Source organism: Nematolebias whitei, chromosome 22 (assembly GCF_014905685.2).
Source record: "Nematolebias whitei isolate Nwh7 chromosome 22, NemWhi1, whole genome shotgun sequence".
Lineage (NCBI taxonomy): Eukaryota > Metazoa > Chordata > Actinopteri > Cyprinodontiformes > Rivulidae > Nematolebias > Nematolebias whitei.
In genome coordinates this window covers 8,685,742-8,704,536 of record NC_056519.1, presented here as the reverse complement: position 1 = coordinate 8,704,536, position 18,795 = coordinate 8,685,742, and the positions used below count along the sequence as shown (strand labels likewise).

General features: G+C 41.5%; 1 long non-coding RNA gene across 1 annotated transcript; it reads right to left on the bottom strand.

Annotated features, from left to right (window-relative positions):
• Positions 1-426: 426 nt before the first annotated feature.
• LOC119428156 lies at positions 427-18,758 on the bottom strand. The gene is made up of 3 exons (XR_005187696.1): positions 18,572-18,758; positions 18,378-18,497; positions 427-474 (listed from the first exon to the last, which is right to left on the bottom strand). It is a non-coding gene; the product is annotated as an uncharacterized LOC119428156 (long non-coding RNA).
• Positions 18,759-18,795: the final 37 nt, after the last annotated feature.

Sequence of the window (18,795 nt, the reverse complement as noted above, 5' to 3'; positions counted from 1 at the left end):
GTTCAAATCCTGTTAATACACCTTTGGGTATTTTTATTAGGAGGATTATAGGAAAAACGCCAAAAAAAATGGGTTAGAATGTGAAAGTAATCAGCAAACACAATGGTACACAAGCCTCGGAGCAAGCCCGAGGCCATAACAGTTTGGTTTGACCCCAAGAATGTGACACTAAACAACGATGTACCTGCAGCAACAAACCCAGGGTGGAAACTGGAGGAATTCTTGGACAGAATACATATGATGGACACGTTAGCGGCACCCTCATAAATACCTCTTCACATCAAGATAAACACAAAATGATGGACAGCAGAAAGATGGAACCACCTTGTCGTATTCTGCAGCTTACGTTCCACTGGGGGGACCCTGCAGGGGTTACACGGCCAGCAGGTGTGGGGGGCCACTACCTGTCTGGTAGGAAACCGATCTGCATGTGCCTGCCCGCTTCACCCATCCCCTGGTAAACACGCCGCTTATCTGCAAACAAACAGAGTTTAAAGGCGACTATGAATGAATACATCAAATTTTGATGGAACTAGCATGTCCCTCGCGCTCAGAATGCATGTCCTCCATGATACAGTGTACACCTGAATACATGAATAGACAACAAGGAGGCCCCGGCTGTTTGTAGGGGGGCTAACGTTGACTGAATTTTTAAAGATGTTATTCTGATTTGACATGACCGGCGGCTCGGTGCACCTTGGTGGGACGGAAAGGGAGGGGGATACAAGACACCCAAAGGAGGAGGCAGAAAATCATCCAAGGCGGTAAGCGTCTGGGGAAGGAATGAAATAAACAGCAGAGGGAGAAGCTGGAGAGGACAGAGACAAAAGACGATCAGCTGGTAAGGGACTGAATCACCATTCTGACTGTCATGGGGATGGACTGTATGGAAGAAGTGATATGGAAGCAGGCACAAACAGATTCAGAGATGACAGGCTCACTGTGACCATAAAGCCATAAAGGCACTAACACATCAAGACAGCCAGATGCAAAGATATACTGTGGACGTAACCGTCAGCATTACAGACAGTCACCTACTGCCTGCAGCTTATGTTAGTAATTGGCCCCATTTGTTTTTTTCCCCAACACCTCAATATTTCTTTTTGTGTGAATGTTTATGAAGCATTCACACTATTGTGATCCAGTTTTCTTACGTACGTTTTTCGGAGCCGTTCTCGTCCTGCAGTTTTCAATCATATCAAAAATGTTCAGCTCTTTCGGGACAATCCTGCTATGACTTTTGTTAAGCTTTTTGAAATATTTAGTCTTTTTGCAATTTTTTTCTCATAGAAAACTGAGCTCATTTTACATCATTCAAACCTTTAGATCTGTTTATAACCTTTTACTGCTCCTTTCACATTTTGTTCTGGTTCGGCTTCTTTCAGATTCCTTTTTTTTCTTCTTCTTCTTTCGGCTGCTCCCCATTTTAGGGGTCGTCACAGCGAACTAAGTCGCACGAAGACTTGGTCGTTATTTTTTACGCCGGACACTGTGGAGCAGAGAGCTGCTATCTAGGACACCCGGGGGAGCAGATGGTGGGGGTTAAGGGCCTTGCTCAAGGGTCCAGAGTGGGACGAATGACGGTGGGGGTGGGTGCTTCACCTACCCCACCCACATTTTTGATGTCGGTACCGGGGCTTGAACCGGCGAGCTTCCGATCACAGGCCCACCTTCTCTAACCTCTGTGTCACCACTCCCCCAGATTCCTTTCAGATTCCTTATGCAAATTTAAACATTTTTCAGCTACTTTCAGCTAATTTCAGCTGTTTTTCTAGCAGTTTTGTGCTCCTTTCAGATTCTTTCTGCGATAACTAGAACAGTTTTGTACTTCTAACTTCTTCCTGCTCATTTCAGCTCATTTCTGCAAGTTTCAGTTATTTCAGCGACTAGCTGTACATGCTAATTTTAGCTTCTCAGCTAATTTACACATTTTTGCAATCATTTCAACTTTTTTCAGCCCAGTTCAACAAAAAATGTGCTCTCTCCACTTCCTTCAGGTAATTTAAGCGTCTTTCTGCCTTTTTAGCTACTTTTAAGCTGTTTTTTTTGCTAATGTTATCTTTTTCAGATAATTTCCACATTTTTGTGCTCATTTCTGCTCCTTTCAGCCTAATTGGGCAAACGTGTTCTTTCTGCTTTCTTCTGCTAATTTAAGCTTTTTTTTTTTTTAATGTTTTCAGCTACCTTGTTGGCATTTTTTTTGGTTAATTTCGACTGTTTTCAGTAAATTAAAGTTTTTTGTGGTAATTTTTCCTACTTTCATCTTAAACTTCTTTCTACTAATTTCAGTTTGTAATGTGCAGCTTAGTAATGCTATTTTCAGCTGTTTTTGCTACTATTTAGTGTTTATTTTGCTAATTAACCTTTTCAGCTAATTCCACTTTTTTTGTCTCATTTCAGCTCTTTCGGCTTCCTTCTGATAGTTTAAGCTTACTTCTGCCTTTCAGCTACTTTTCAGCCATTTTTTTGATCATTTGAGCTTTTATAGCTAATTTCCTAATTTTTATGCTCATTCTTGCTTATTTATACATAATTCAGCAAATATGTGATCTTTCTGCTTCTGCTAATTTAAGCTTGTTCTTCCACTTCAGTTTTTTTTTTAGCTAATGTCCGTTGTTTCTCAGCAAGTTCGTCAGCAATAAACATTCACGTTGCATTTTCACAGGAAATGCACTTTCTCTAGTTGAAGAAGCGAGTAAAGAGGATGGATGGATGGATGGATGGATGGATGGATGGATGGATAATTTTATTTCCAACAACCACAATAAGAACTTCCACGCACAGCGCTGCATGCACAATGCAAAACAGGAGCCTAGGAGCAAAGCTGACATTACAACCCGCGCATTTATGTCTCCTGACAATGCATCTCCTCCACATCAAAGGAAGCCTCACCTTCTGCAAATACGAAATAAGCGGCGGCCCTCCGCTTTATTAACTCCCAATCAATAAACATGCGGTTGGCGGCGAGGTAATCAGGAAACACTGGCAAAATAGCCTGACAATGTATCAAAGCTGACGCTGCGAGGCAACGGCACAAACTCTAACAAGCATTTTATTACCGGTAGCTGTTACTGACATTAGTTTAGGAAAAAAAAAAGATAAAATGGAATAAGAAATGCAGCGCGTCTGGCTGAGAGGGCCCCTCGGCTGAGAGCAAACACCTCCCCTGTTTGATGACCACATACCTTTTCTTTGATACGATTAAAAATATAAATTGTTTCCAACATCAAAAAGGCAGCAAGATGGCAGCAGGCTTGTTGTGGCGTTACGTCTAGTTCGGAGGGAGATAGTGTGGCTTGCTTGGAAAAGTTTTCCTGCAGGTTTTTGTTTGAGCCTGATGACGTTTTCAGCAGGATCATGACACTTTTAGGCTAAAATGGCTGTTTTGTTCATGCACATTTGTTTTTTATGTTCATATGTGGCTGCCTTCATTGAGCAAAGCCACAGATCAACCCCGAGTTTGGCTTCTTCCAAACTTATTTAAAGTAAACGTGAAGTCATGAGTCTAGAAATGTTGCGCTTAACCTTAAAAGTTTCTTTGATCGTTGCATTTTAAAGGCAAATAAAAAGGGCACCAAATGTTGCGGACACTACTTTATCTTTTGGAAACAAGCTGATTTTAGGCTATTAATTATTAAGAAAAGAGGGTAAACTTTTAAGAAATGACGCCTTCATTTGATTCACAAACTTGCCAAGAAGACGGTTACATTGCAGAGTAGCCAGTTAGCTTCACTCACCACAAAGACTGGACAAAGACAGAGAAAATGTCAGCCTCGTCATCAGTTTCTAGCTCTGTCCATTGTTTGAAGAATAAACCAACACTATTACAACAACTGTTTTTCCTGTGCTTCTGCCTTTATTCGTGCAATTTATCAACCATAGTGTGCTATGTTTGAGCCAACAGAGCCATCTCTAATCGGTGAGCTGAGCCAAATGAGCCAGTCCCCAGACAAAAAAAGGCAAAAGTTCCTTTACTAGTTCTAAGTGTTATGTGTCATAACAACTAACAGAAGTTCAGGAACTAGACCAAAGTGTGACAACAGGTGGTTTGATTAGAAAATAAAATCAGGTGGTCGCTGAGGGGGTTTAAGAGATCAGAAGCAACAGAGAACCTCCAGTAGTTGAGACAATTAGAAGAACAAAACAGTGGACATAACTCAGCTGAATAACAACAAAGTCACCATGTAACAAATGAAAACCGGACTAGCATTACTCAAAACAACAACAAACAGGAGAGATTCAAGTCATGACACTATAAAACTGTTTCCTGAGCTGTCCTTTAGTTATGCTGCTATAGGCTTAGACTGCTGGAGGACAAACTGACCACACTTTCACTCTGCTACTGTCTTTGTAATTATTTTTTTTTATCCTTAACATGTTTTTTTTTTGTCTTTCAGATACACCTGGACCTATACCTGGAACTACCATTCTGTGTTCGTCTGTCTCTCCTTCCTGACCTCTCAAACCAGCCGGTCAAAGCAGATGGCCGCTTGTCCTGAGCCTGGTTCTGCTGGAGGTTTCTTCCTTTTAAAAAGGGAGTTTTTCCTTTCCACTGTTGCCACTGTGCTTGCTCAGGATGGGAGACTGCAACGAAGCCAAGATTCAACTTGTCTGCTGGATTCCTTAGATAGAGAACTTTACTAGTGGCTTTTATGTGAATGTTCCTGTAAAGTGCCCTGAGACAACTTTGTTGTGATTTGGCGCGATATAAATAAACTGAATTGAAAGTGAATAGAATTAAAAGACTTTCAATTGTACTGGATTTTATTTAAACCTTCCTCACAGTTAAAGAATAGTTCCTTTCACGTGGCTGAGTCTTATCAACACAAATCCACAACTACAGTAGTCCCTCATTTATCGCAGGGGGTACCCTGAAGACCCACAGTAAGTGAAAAACCGCAAAGTAGGAATAGTAGTACAAGTAGTATGTAGTAGTTTATTTTATTATATGTATATAAAGGTGTTTTAAACCCTTCCCACACTTTTGCAATATTCTAAACAACGTTTCTAAACTCTAAAAGAGCACAGCATGTCATGATCTCAGCTCTCTGCCTCCGGCTGCACGCTGCCATCTGCCAGTGCTCTCGGCCACGCCCACTTCTCCACTGCAGAGCGGAGAAAAACATGCAAACGTGCAGCAGGTGCTAAATAATTTAAAATAATTCATTTTAAATACAAATTTCATGTCGATTGTGCGGCTCATCCATCATTCAGCCAATTGTGTGTCATGCCCAATCTTACTTTGAAAAACCGCGAGTCCGCGAAAAACAAACCGCGAAGTAGCGAGGGACTACTGTATTTTCATCAAACCAAAAGGAAGTGGCTCGGGTCAACATTGTGTGCCAACATGCACAAAAAGTTGGCGCATCAACATGAACAGCGTGCCCCCCGCTTCAAAAACCACTCCACACACACAACACACTTCAGTTCAGCCCTGTGACTACCTCTGTTGGTGCGAGTGGTTGATGAACTTTGACCTTACATCCCAGCTCTTCATATTTACAGTCAATCACCAAAAAATGGCATGTGATCTTCAGACCTTCTTTCAAGATGGGCAAGGCGGAATCACCGGTCTTCCTGGGACTGATTCCTATGTGTGGACTGACGGTAAAAGAGCTTCTATTAACTTAAAGAAAACTTATTACTACCCCTCTGATGAGGTTTTTGTTGTGTAGCCAAGTTTCACCACAGCACATAGTTATTAATAATGTTCTATAAATGTGTTTTTAATAGAGTTGGTGTCTCACTTTCTGTGTTGGGTCTCACTGCACTGTATGCCATCTGTACAACGGGCTCTTGTGGATACGCCCTTGGATGGAAACAAGCACCAAAAAGACATATGGTACCCCATCCCATCTCCCACTTGTTTGTAGCTCTGCTCTCATTGTAAGAATACCTTGTTCAGAGCTGGCACTTCACCCCCACAAGCTAATTTGTTTGTTTCGTTCTGGGGCATAGCTGATATTAAAAGGAGATCCTGAGCAGCGGGGAAAGAGGGACGAAGGGAGCTGGGGATGGAGGGAGTCAGAGAGGAACGACGGGAAGGAGGGATGAGTTTACAAGCCCCAGGTACGGTGAATGGGTTAGTGGGAAGATGCAAAAAGAAGGCAATGAGATAGAGAACGAGAGAGAGAGAGAGAGGAAAAAAAAAAAATCTCATCCAAATAATTTTTACCCCCTGGGCGTCGAAATGCAAATCACAGATCAAAGAGGTTTGCAATGGAAACGAGCAAGATTGGGAGAGAATGTCATCAAGCTGGGGTTATATATGTATGTTGGGGATATGAGAGAGACATGCTGGACTCAGGTAATGGAGCTGACCTGCACTTAAGCACTGCCCCCCCCCCCCCCCCCCCCCCTACCATTTTCCTGCCTCTCTCCTCCCAGGGTTAGAACACATCCAGCACACTGGAAAGTAATTTACTTTCTGCTTACAGTACCGTTCTTACCTCCCTCTTTCCTCGCGACTGCATTTATAAAGCCTTTTTCATCAGCCGCCCAAGGTGCAGTTTACACACACACGCACCTCTCGAAGCGGCGCCAAATTCCCTGCTCGCGTGTTGACACTGACTTCATGTGCGACTACTTTAATGGCCTGTTTGCATGATGCCCCACACAGCAAGAAACGTCCTCCCCCCTGCCTGAGCAACCCTTGTAAACAGTGAGTCAGGAAGAAAAGTCGAGCGGCGGCGGGGTTAGAATGTGCAGTGAAATTAAAGACCTAGCATTCTTTGGACGAAAGCTTATTACTCACCACCTTCAGTGCTAAATGTTTAAACAACGTTTGTCCCAGTTAGATAGCACTCAGCGCATGTGCTGTGGGTGACTCTCAGCTACCCCACAACAAACTTCAGCACAATACAGTGGTCCCTCATCTATTGCAGGAGTTACGTTCAGGACCCCTTGCAATAAGTGAACAACTGCAAAGTAGGAATGCTATATTTATTTTACTCTTTATATATATATATATATATATATATATATATATATATATATATATATATATATATATATATATATATAACTTTATAAACCCTTCCCACACTCTTGCATTGTTCTAAACTCAAACTATGTAATTTTTAACAGCATATGTATATGTACTGCACAGTACTGCAAAATTTTATATGGGTACTAACCAGCTGGAAGTCCGGTTCTGGTCGGCTCTCTGCTGCCCTTGAGCACCAAGATGCTTTTAGAGAGAGCCGGACCTTCGGATAGCCAGCACAAAACCACACAATGGTCCCGAGCTATGTAGGATGGAATGTGACAAAATTAAATAAATAAATACACAATAATTAAATGTATTGTTTAATTATTAAATAAAAAAATAAATAGTTTAATATACAATTAAATGATTAAATACACCATTAATTAATGAAATGTCCCCTGAAATAAATAAATATACCAATCGAGCACAAATCCGGATGAAAAAAGTCCAGTGAGCGCCGGAGAAAACACCGGACCTCCAAGCAACGCCTCCGCGCTCGAGAGGCCTCATGGGCCGGCAAGCGGCACTCAGATTGACCGATGAGGTTGGAAGTAGTTCTGGTCCAATTCCCGGTCGGTTCCGTACAGCTCTCTGCATCCACTGAGCACCAAAGTCACTATGAATACGGACCGAACTTTTTCGGATTGGATCAAAACTTTCCTCCATTTTAGCAGAAAGCAACGTATGGAAGCACTGTTGGGGTTTCTGGGTAATGTAGTCATTTTGACGGGTGATACAGTATAAGCTTATTGAGAGAAAACTACAAAATGGTGACGCCTGTCTGAAGTTTTTTTTTTTTTGTGTGTGTGAACTTTTTACTGTATCCTGCACTGTCCCAATCACGTGAGTAATATTAAAGTAGACAATCGTGTGTCGTGTACAATCTTACTTTGAAAAACCGCAAAAGAGCGAGTCTGCAAAAGTCAAACCGCGAAGTAGCGAGACTACCGAATCTGTAAAATGAACTGTGTTGTAGTCATTTCTGTGTTTGCTAAGTTTATTAGCTGCAACAAACATATTGAAGTGGGTTGACTCTCAAAGTTAACCAGTTGTAGCTACACATCCAGTGAATATTTTTCTGAGAGTTTTAAGAAATCCATCAAGTTGTCCAGAAGATATTTTGCTAACAGACAGACAAACGAGCACATGCAGAGACAATCACATAGTTGCTCCCATGGGTGATAATCAACACTGAAAAGCAACTATTCCAGCTTTATTTAATGGTTGGTTTTAAACTAAACTAGCCAGACTTTTAAAGAGTTAAACCTCAATGAGCAGTTTTAACAATACTTGCACCTTTATCTGCGTCTCGCAGACGTGTGGAGAACATCCAATGGGTGGTTGGTGGTGGGGGCACAAGAACGAGCAAGCTATAGTTAGAAGCTCAGAGGAAGGATGTGACTGGAGGAGGGAAGACTGAAGGAGTCTCCACATTAATACCTAATTAATGTCTGTCTTCCTATTAATGTCTAATTAACAATTTATGTCTGTCTCATCCACCTGCAGCCGTCAGAAGTTTCCTTGTCTCCCATAATTCAACGTGACAGTGCTTTCTTGAGGCGAGTGCTTCTGTTTGTCTCAGACTATAAACGAGCAAAAATCAGCGCTCAAATTTGATCCAAATTTATTTTTAAGGAAACAGACTGCAGCTTCTCAAACTGCACCAACAAACTTGTTTATGAACATTTATTTTATATTTTTGGGCTTTCATTTGCATCGTTTGACCCCATTCATGACATGTCAGGACGCGTTAGCTTTATGTGACGCTGCCTGATGTCGCGAGTGACAACATGGCAGCGTGACAGGAAGTACATTTCTCCTGTCAGATACATGAAGCACCGTGTAGGTAGATCACCAGTTCTCTCTGAACTTTTCAGACGTCTCACTGATTGTAAGTGCACTGTTAGTGAGCGTTGTTAAAAAGATGGTTCAAATCTTTCGGAAGCAGGGCTTTGTAGAAAGAGTGTGAACAATTAATATCTTACCTGTAGAAGAAGGCTCGTTGAACAACTTTAAAAGGCTCGACCAAAGTGAATTTGTGCCATTTTAAAACAACCATTCTCTGATATTTCATAGTATTTCCACCATCCATCAATAAATTATCTTTTTACCTGATTCTTTGATTTATCGGCCCCGATTTATTTGTACACCCCTAAAAGAGACAAACAACCATTCTCTCTCTCACTCACACCTAGGGACAATTTAGAGTTACCAATCTGTCTAACATGCATGTTTTTGGTCTGTGGGTGGAAACCGGAGTACCCGGAGAAAACCCACTTATGCACAGAGAGAACATGCAAACTCCACCCAGAGATGTCCCCAGCCGGGATTTGATCCAGCGACCTGCTCACTGAGAGGCAACAGCTCTACCGACTGTGCCATCGTGCCACCATAGCATTTCATATAAGTGCTATCTATCTATCCATCCATCCATCCATCCATCCATCCATCCAGACAGACAGACAGACAGATAAGGGCAGCATGGTGGTGCAGTTAATAGAGCTGCCTCCTCTCAGCAAGCAGGATGCCATGGCTCAAATCATGGTTTGGGGGGCCTTTCTGGGTGGAGTTTTCATGTGCTCTCCGTGCATGCGTGGGTTTTCTCCGGGTGCTCCGGTTTCCACCCACAGACCAAAAACATGCATGTTAGGCTGATTGGTAACTCTAAATTGTCCCTAGGTGAGAAAGTGAATGGTTGTTTGTCTCGTTGTCTCTGTGTGTCCCTGTGATGATGGATTGGAGACCTGTCCAGGGCGTACCCCCCGCCTCTCACACAGGAAGAAACAGGTAAAAATAATGAATGTGTGTGAGTGTGTGTGTGTGTGTATATATATATATATATATATATATATATGTATATATGAATTATTGCCCATTAAAGAATGCATACCAAACCCCCCACCAATAATAATATTTTGTAATTGAAAATGCCACAGAAAAGTTAACACAGTTAGCATTGCTATTTTTTTCCACAAATAAACAATTTTATGAGATATTTTAATAAATCTGACCACTTGTTTCTTCAAAATAAGGTCATTCAAATAATTACCTGCAACAGGTAAGATAATGTTCATAACCTTCCTACAGAACCCCCCCCCCCCCTAAAGATTGAAACTATTGCTTTAAATGCAACAACTGATCATTTCTGTCCTGTTTTGCATCTAATTTTCCCGTTTTATTCAGAACGACCTATCCGCTCCAAGTCTTCACCCGAACATCTTTAACCTTGATCGCACCATCTTTTCTTTTCCTCCACCCCTCTTCCCCCCCACCGTTAACCTCTCCATCCTCTTCCTGTTGCCAGCTGTCCACATCTTTTCCTCTCGGCACCACGTGTCACCTGCTTGCATTCTGATGACCTCACATCCGAATTAGCATGCATATTTAATGCATCTTTCTCTCCTCTCGGTCCTTTTCTTCTTTTTAAATCTTGATGAGCGATGCAGGAACGAACAGAGGTGGGGTGCAGTTTGGTCTACTTGCATGTCTAGTGGATCTGCCAGGGCCAAGCTAATAAATGACAGCTGATTTATGCGTCTGTATTCTTTTATTTATGTATAAAAAAGCAAGCGGGCTGATTTCTGATATTAATAATACAAGTGGATCCTTTTTGATTAGGCTGCTGTGGAGAGCTGTGCATATTCTGCATTACAATTAAAGCGTCTGATGTGAAATAGGAATGACACGCTAATGAAGCGAGCTAGCGAGCCTGAACCGCGACTGTCCAACAGCATTACGGCCCATCTCAGATGAAGAGTAATTATACGAGGAACACTGAAATGTCATTAAAAATCTTCAGTAAGTGATTTAACCCACCGTTCCTCGCCAACGTTGGGTTTTTCTCTTTACCACATCCCAAACCTCCGGATCAACTCCCAAAGTTTTTGCTCTTGGCATCTTTTTATTACCTCCATTAAAGCTCAGCTCTTTTCTCAGAAATACCACAAACAAATTAAAAACCTTGCATTCCTTGAAGGAATGCATATCACCCGCCATCTTTAAACTAAGACCACTTTTTGTTGATTAATGACAGAGTTATGGATGTTTTGATCAAACCTTAAAAAATAAAATAAAATAAAAAGCTAACGCAATCTCGCACCATCTGTTAGCCCGTCATCATATGTTGTGAATCACGGTCAGCTACCAGGTCAAATTTTAGCTCAACTTCTGCCATTAATGTATATGCTAAGATGGGTTAGCTGTGGCAGCCATATTGACGTAAGTTGACTCCAAAACTTAATAAGTTGTAGATGTTCACTGAATGATTATATTTCAAACATTTAATAGAAATCCACCCAGTGGTTCATAAGATATTTTGCTAACAGACAAGCAATGTTGACTCCAATAGTTAAAGCCAAAGCTAAAGTATGTGTTAAGAACAATGCTCGGCTACTACCACACCAAGCTTCAGCTAAGTTCTAGCCATTTTTGTGTTGCTAAGATCGCTTTGCTGTGGTGGCCATCTTGAATGGAGCTGTCAGTCCAATGGCTGCTTTTTGCAAGTTTCCTTAAAGTGTCTTCAGCGATTCACAAGATATTTTGCTAACAGATTAGACAAAGGAACACACACATCGTTGCGATAAAGACGCGCCGCACAACAACGTTCAAACGTAGACACAAACCCTCGGATGCAGTTTTTCTAATTTAATTCGGGGCCTTTTCTCTTCCAGTGGTGGTAGATAATTGAAATGGCTCCATTATAAATTCCATTATGAACTGGTGATTAAGACCAGATGTGATTACAATGGGTTAATGATGATAGCTCCAATCACCCCCCCCACAACAGAACCTCTCCACCTTCTGCGCCGCAAAGTGTTTATTTATCAAAACCAAGACTGGGAGGAAGAAAACAGTTAACAGGACGAGGTTAAATGTGTGAAATTAAAAGGAAAACAACATGAAGGCAAAGTGTGCCGTCTCGAAGAGGACTGGAATAATCTGGTTGTTGTTGTTTACCCCCGTGTACCAATGGGCGGTCCGAAACGTGGTAAATTCAGATAGAAACAATTCAAATTCAAGCCCATCACCCGCTGCCTTGCGTGATAAGAGTTTAAGCAAGTCTGCTAGGGGATCCTCAGCTACTACCACACCGCATTTTAGATCAATATCTGTAAAACGGAGTTTGACCGAGACCTCTGTAACAGAGGTGTCTAATAAACTGAGCTCAAACAGACTAAACATGTAACACAATTGTCGCATCCATGACAGAATCAAACACAAAGCACAGTTCCTGATTCTGACTGGGCCAGCCAGTCACACACCCCCCCCACCCCCCCACCCCTCCATCCCAACACTGAACCAATCGTCATGCCTCGGAGCCATGCAATTATTTTTGCACTGCGTCCAATATCAACTTGAGAGCAATGCGAATTATTTAAGACGCGGCTTTTCAGGACTCACCATTATAATAATGATGATCTCAATTAGCGCTGCCATCGCCTCAGACTATTTAGCAGGCAATTTTGCAGCCGGGGGCGAGGGTGTTCGAGGCAGCCGACACGCATCGTCGGGTCAGGAGGGCTTTAGGAGAGGAAAGAAAGTGACCGAGACCGAGTCTGCTCTCTTAATCAATAAGCTGAAACTAGAGATATTTACCACTCAGTCCCACAAGGCCATGGCTCATAAACTGACCTAATTGCTCTGTGTTGGAGATAAAACGAACGATGCTCAGATGCAGAGACTAATTTAGACGTGCAGGATGTAGGCCAAGTGCCATTGTGCCGAGATGTGCTCAGATCTATGTATTGCCACTCTTCCATTCATTCCTTCTGAGAGTTAGACTATTGGTTTAGAACTTGAAGGGTTTTACAACTTGTTCAAACTTCCCATCAGCAACAACAACAGTATCTAAATTATAGGCATTTTTGTGTTTAAGGCGGATTAGCTGTGACAGCTACCTTGAGTCTGACAACACATAAGAGTAAAGCAACTTGTGTAACTGAGTAACTTGGTCGTGACCAAAGGATGCTGGGCTGATTCTGTGCTGAAAAAACTATATAAACAGTAGGTGAAACAAAGAGAGACCATGACAGTACCACTCGTTTGGTAATTCTATTCCATTCAGTTTATTACTATAGCGCCAAGTCACAACGAGAGTCATCTCAGGGCACTGAACAGAAACATTCATATATATAAAAAGTAAGTTAACACATTATTTATGAGGAGCAGACTGCTTTGAGTTTAACTCAATCGCAGAACTCTCATCTTGAGCAAACAAGACTGTGACAGTGGAAAGGAAAAACTCCCTCACGATGAAGAAACCTTTAGTAGAACCAGGCTCAGGACAAGCAGCCATCTGCTTCGACTGGCTGGGTTTGAGAGGAATAGATACACAATGGCAGGTCAAGAATCATGTTTAAATAGAAATATCGAATGAAAACTATTCAATTGTAACAACTCATTTTAAGAACCAAGGTCAATTTGTCCTCCAGTAATCTAAGCCTATGGCAGCATAACAAGCCAACCCTTGCTATAGGATTTATCAAAAAGGAAAGTCTTAAGCCCAGTCTTAAACTGGACAATGTGTCAGTCTCACAGACAGAAACTGGAAGTTGGTTCCACAAAAGAGGAGCCTGATAACTGAAAGATCTTCCTCCCATTCTGCTTTTGAAAATTCTAGGAACCGCGAGTAAACCCGCAGTCTGAGAGTGAAGTGCTCTGTTTGGAAAATATGGAACAATAACATCTGTGATATAAGATGGTGCTAGGTTGTTGAGGGCTTTGTACAAACCGGATTCCAAAAAAGTTGGGACACTAAACAAATTGTGAATAAAAACTGAATGCAATGACGTGGAAGTGCCAACATCTAATATTTTATTCAGAATAGAACACAAATCACAGATCAAAAGTTTAAACTGAGAGAATGTATCATTTTAAGGGAAAATCTGTTGTTTCCAAATTTCATGGCGTCAACAAATTCCAAAAAAGTTGGGACAAGTCCATTTTTACCACTGTGTGGCATCCCCCCTTCTTCTTACAACACTCAACAGACGTCTGGGGACAGAGGAGACCAGTTTCTCAAGTTTAGAAATAGGAATGCTCTCCCATTCATGTCTAATACAGGCCTCTAACTGTTCAATCGTCTTGGGCCTTCTTTGTCTCACCTTCCTCTTTATAATGCGCCAAATGTTCTCTATAGGTGAAAGATCTGGACTGCAGGCTGGCCATTTCAATACCCGAATCCTTCTCCTACGTAGCCATGATGTTGTGATTGCTGCAGAATGTGGTCTGGCATTATCGTGTGGAAAAATGCAGGGTCTTCCCTGAAAGAGATGACGTCTAGATGGGAGCATATGTTGTTCTAGAACCTGAACATAGTTCTCTGCATTAATGGTGCCTTTCCAGACATGCAAGCTGCCCATGCCACAAGCGCTCATGCAACCCCATACCATCAGTGATGCAGGCTTCTGAACGGAGCGTTGATAAAAACTTGGGCTATCCTTTTCCTCTCTGGTCCGGATGACATGGCGTCCCAGTGTTCCCTAAAGAACTTCAAATTGTGACTCATCTGACCACAGAACAGTCTTCCATTTTAAATGACCCCTGGCCCAGTGCAAACGTCTGAGCTTGTGGAGCTTGCTTAGAAATGGCTTCCTCTTTGCACTGTAGAGTTTCAGCTGGCAACGGCAGATGGCACGGTGGATTGTGTTCACTGACAATGCTTTCTGGAAGTATTCCTGAGCCCATTCTGTTATTTCCTTGACAGTGGCATTCCTGTTTGAGGTGCAGTGACATTTAAGGGTCCGGAGATCACGAGCATCCAGTAGAGTTTTACAGCCATGACTCTTACGCACAGCAATTGTTCCAGATTCTCTGAATCTTTTGATATTGTTATGCACGGTTGATGATGATAACTTAAAAGTCTTTGCTATTTATATATATATATATATATTAAATAAAGGTTGATTGATTTTACGCTGGGTAACACCATTCTGGTATTGCTGCACTATCTTTCTGCACAACAATGGTGGAATTGGTGATTCTCTTACCATCTTCGCTTCTGAGAGACACTGACACTCTGAGAAGCTCTTTTTATACACAATCATGTTGTCAATTGACCTAATTAATGTTAATTGGTCTTCCAGCTGTTTGTTATATGCTCAATTTCCTTTTTCCAGCCACTTATTGCTACTTGTCCCAACTTTTTGGGGATTTGTTGACACTGTGAAATTTTGAATCAACATATTTTTCCTTTAAAATGTTACATTTACTCAGATTAAACTTTTGATCTGTCATCTATGTTATATTACGAATAAAATATTGACATTTGCCATCTCCACATCATTGCAATCAGTTTTTATTCACAATTTGTCCCAACTTTTTTGGAATCCGGTTTGTAAGTTAGGAATAAGATTTTGAATTTGATTCTAAATTTGACAGGGAGCCAATGTAGAGAAGCTAAAACTGGAGAGATATGATCTCTCCTACTAACACTAGTTAAGACTGTGGCAGCAGCATATTGGATCAACTGAAGACTTTTTAAAAGAAGTATTTGGACACCCAGATAATAAACCATAAGCAAGTCACAGTACACAAAAACACTTCCTTTTCATATTATGGCCTCACATCTGATAATCACTTGGTGGTATTTGTACTAATTTAACAAACAATATGGTGGAACCACCGGCATGTTTACATGGTAACTTTTAATAAACTGAAAAGTACATCTACAAGATTGCTTCACCATCTAACACTCATATGAAATATAAATAAATACACATCCCAAAAACTGTTTAGGTCTAAAGAACAGTTATCCGTTTGTCATTTAGAAATGATTCTCCTTCAGAGCGTTGCCAGCCTGTCGAGCAGTAGACTGCACTGCCACTCTATATTAGAGGGACTTTTTCCTTCCTCATCATTCATGTGGAAAAGGCTTGCACCACCAGCTACCCTTTCTTTTATTCATCGCACTGTAAATAACTCCACTTTATGAAAAGCAGCCAGTGTGACTCACGGATACCTCTCTAACCACAGCCCATTATTATTTCATGGCCTTTGAAAGAAGGGTCTATAGCAGGCGCTCTTCCACTTTAATGTCGGAGCTCCCTCTGATGTTGTGTAGTACACAGCGGCCCTTGTTGCGCTCCGTATGCACTCCCTCACTTGAATTCACAAACACTTCCAAGTGCATAAATAGCATGGAAGACAAGTGCCTTGCGAGCTAGCTAATGCTCTGGAACGCCATTGTTGAGGAGATAACAGGAGCCTGCCATAGTTGATGCCTGATAAGAGTCTTTGGGGGTGAAGAGAAAGACAAGTGCACCTTTCTAAAAATCGCTATTGTTTTCCGACCCTCTCATGGGACATCATATAACACAAGAACAAGCATCAGTGTTACGATTAAATGACCAGCGGACGTGATTCGAAGGCTCCCACAGTGTCTCTTGGCGGAGCATCCTTTGGAACGTGTAGAAAGCTCTCGGCATACAGACGAGCTAATGGGGAACCCATTGGTCATGGTAGATTCAGTTTGAATCTCAATGAGTGTGTCAGTGTGTGTGTGCGGTCACTCCATGACCGACAAGGTGTGGTAGGTCTGCTGGAGTTGATTTAGCCACGCTGCCCGTCAGCGTCCATCAATCGAACCGATGAAAAGCTTGTTTCTTTATCCTTTAAGTGCCAAAGAGGAACCGATGTAAAATGAAACGTGTCTGATGCAATTCCACGTCTTTGTTTCCTCTACATGAATATACGAAGCCCAACAAAACGCTGTGCCTGAAATCTTTATTTTCGATGCGATTTTCTTCAAAATCACGAGCTGTTATGAAAGAATCAAATAGTTTTATCTTATGTAGAATAATTGGTCTTTAGTTTGTTTTTCAAAGTTACGGGATGTAAGGAAATGTTGACATGTTTAAAAATGCTTGTGTGTGTGTGTGAAATTATCCCATTATCATCATCATGTTATGATAACACAAGTCATTTAGTAATAACTGTGGAACTTCCATCTTTAAACAAAAAAGATTGGTACATTTAATTATATCAACCTAATTATTTTCACAATAACAGATCTTGAAATCCCAGCAAAACCAAGTTATAAATCATAGACATGGCTGTTGTACTTCAATTCAATTCAATTCAGTTCAGTTTATTTCTATAGTGCCAAGTCACATAATCATCTCAGGGCTCTGAACAGAAACATTCATATACATAAAAAGTTAACTATTTATTTGAGGAGTAGACTGCTTCGAGTTTAACTTCATCGCAGACTCTCATGTTGAGCAAGCAAGAAGGCGACAGTGGAAAGGAAAAACTCCCTCAAGAGGAAGAAACCTTTAGCAGAACCAGGTTCAAGTGACCATCTGCTTCGTCTTCATCCTAAAGTGCCATCAATGATACAGAACGATGAAATTGGGTTGATGGCGAGCATCCTGCTGCACTCAGATCATCATCGCAAGAAAAATTAATTTGTGTCTTAAGAAAACAAATGTTGTACTTCTCTAGAGAAGCTAAACATAGCGTGGGTATCACAAGACACCAGAACTTGCAAATCACTATCTTGAGAAAATCGTGTAAATTTCATAACGGCAGGCAAAGTTGTCCTCGTTTTGTTTTTTGGCATCCATCCTTCCATCGTCTTTACCCGCTTCTTCCTTTTTGGGCCAGAGGGGTCACTGGCGTCCATGTCCAGCCATCATTGTTCGAGAGGCGGGGTACACCCTGGACAGGTCGCAAGTCCATCACAGGGTCATATAGAGACAAACGAGACAAACAACCTGCTCGCTGAGAGGCGGCAGCTCTACCAACTGTGCCACCGTGCTGCCTGTTTTTATTTCTTTTCATTTTAAATGAATTTCTAGGCATGAGAAAAAGTTTTAGGTTAAAAAAAAACAAACAAACAAACAAAAAAAAACCTAAACATCCAAAAATGTCCAGTCAGGTCATCTGGACAGTTCCTTTTTTTTGTTAAGAGACGTTTCGCTCTCCATCCGAAGGGCTTCATCAATCTGATAAGTCGCATGCAAACTGTTTACCCACCAAGCAGTACATTGCTACAGTGGACCAATCAGTTTGCTGGTGATAAGAGGGTTTCTGACTGATAAAGTCCTTCGGATGGAGGGCAAAACGTCTCAACAACAACAAAAAAAAAAGGAACTGTGCAGATGACCTGACTGAACATTGTTGGATTCCTTTACCTGGATTATTGAGCATGAACTTTGATGAACTACTAGAAAAGAAGCTTTTGTGATGGCACAATCAGATAATCATCACAGCAGAACAGGTTTTATCACAAAATGAGACAAATAATACAATGAATGTAAACAACGTTTTAGGTATGGCTCTTTTCAGCTTCCGTACATGGCTGAACCCTCGTTATTTTTATTTACAATACAGTCGAGGAACGGAGACTGCACCAAAACTACTTGTGGAGTTCATCTGGTGTCTTTACCTGTGCGTGCTTGTTCAGGGGGAACTCCAGGTGTCCTTTGGCAAGATGGAGAGGGTTACGGCGTGACCGGGTCACCAACCCATCAGAATCACTTAGGGATGAACGTGGCAATCGTTCACACTTTAGAAACAATATAGAGTTTCTAATTAACCGAACATGAACATCAAAAAATAATAAAATGCACAACTTGTTACCTGTGGATGTCATGAAGATGCTTTTAAGCATGGCACCTCTTGGCTTCCGTACACCACAGAACCTAAAGGATGCGTTATTAGTGTTAGTCTTTTTTTTTTTTTTTTTTTAAACAAAAGCCTTTCAAACAAAAGTCCACTGTGTAAACTGGGACACGTTTGTGGTACATGAAGGCAGCGGGCTTGAATCATACACAAGATAAACCCATTACAGGTCCAGAGGGGCG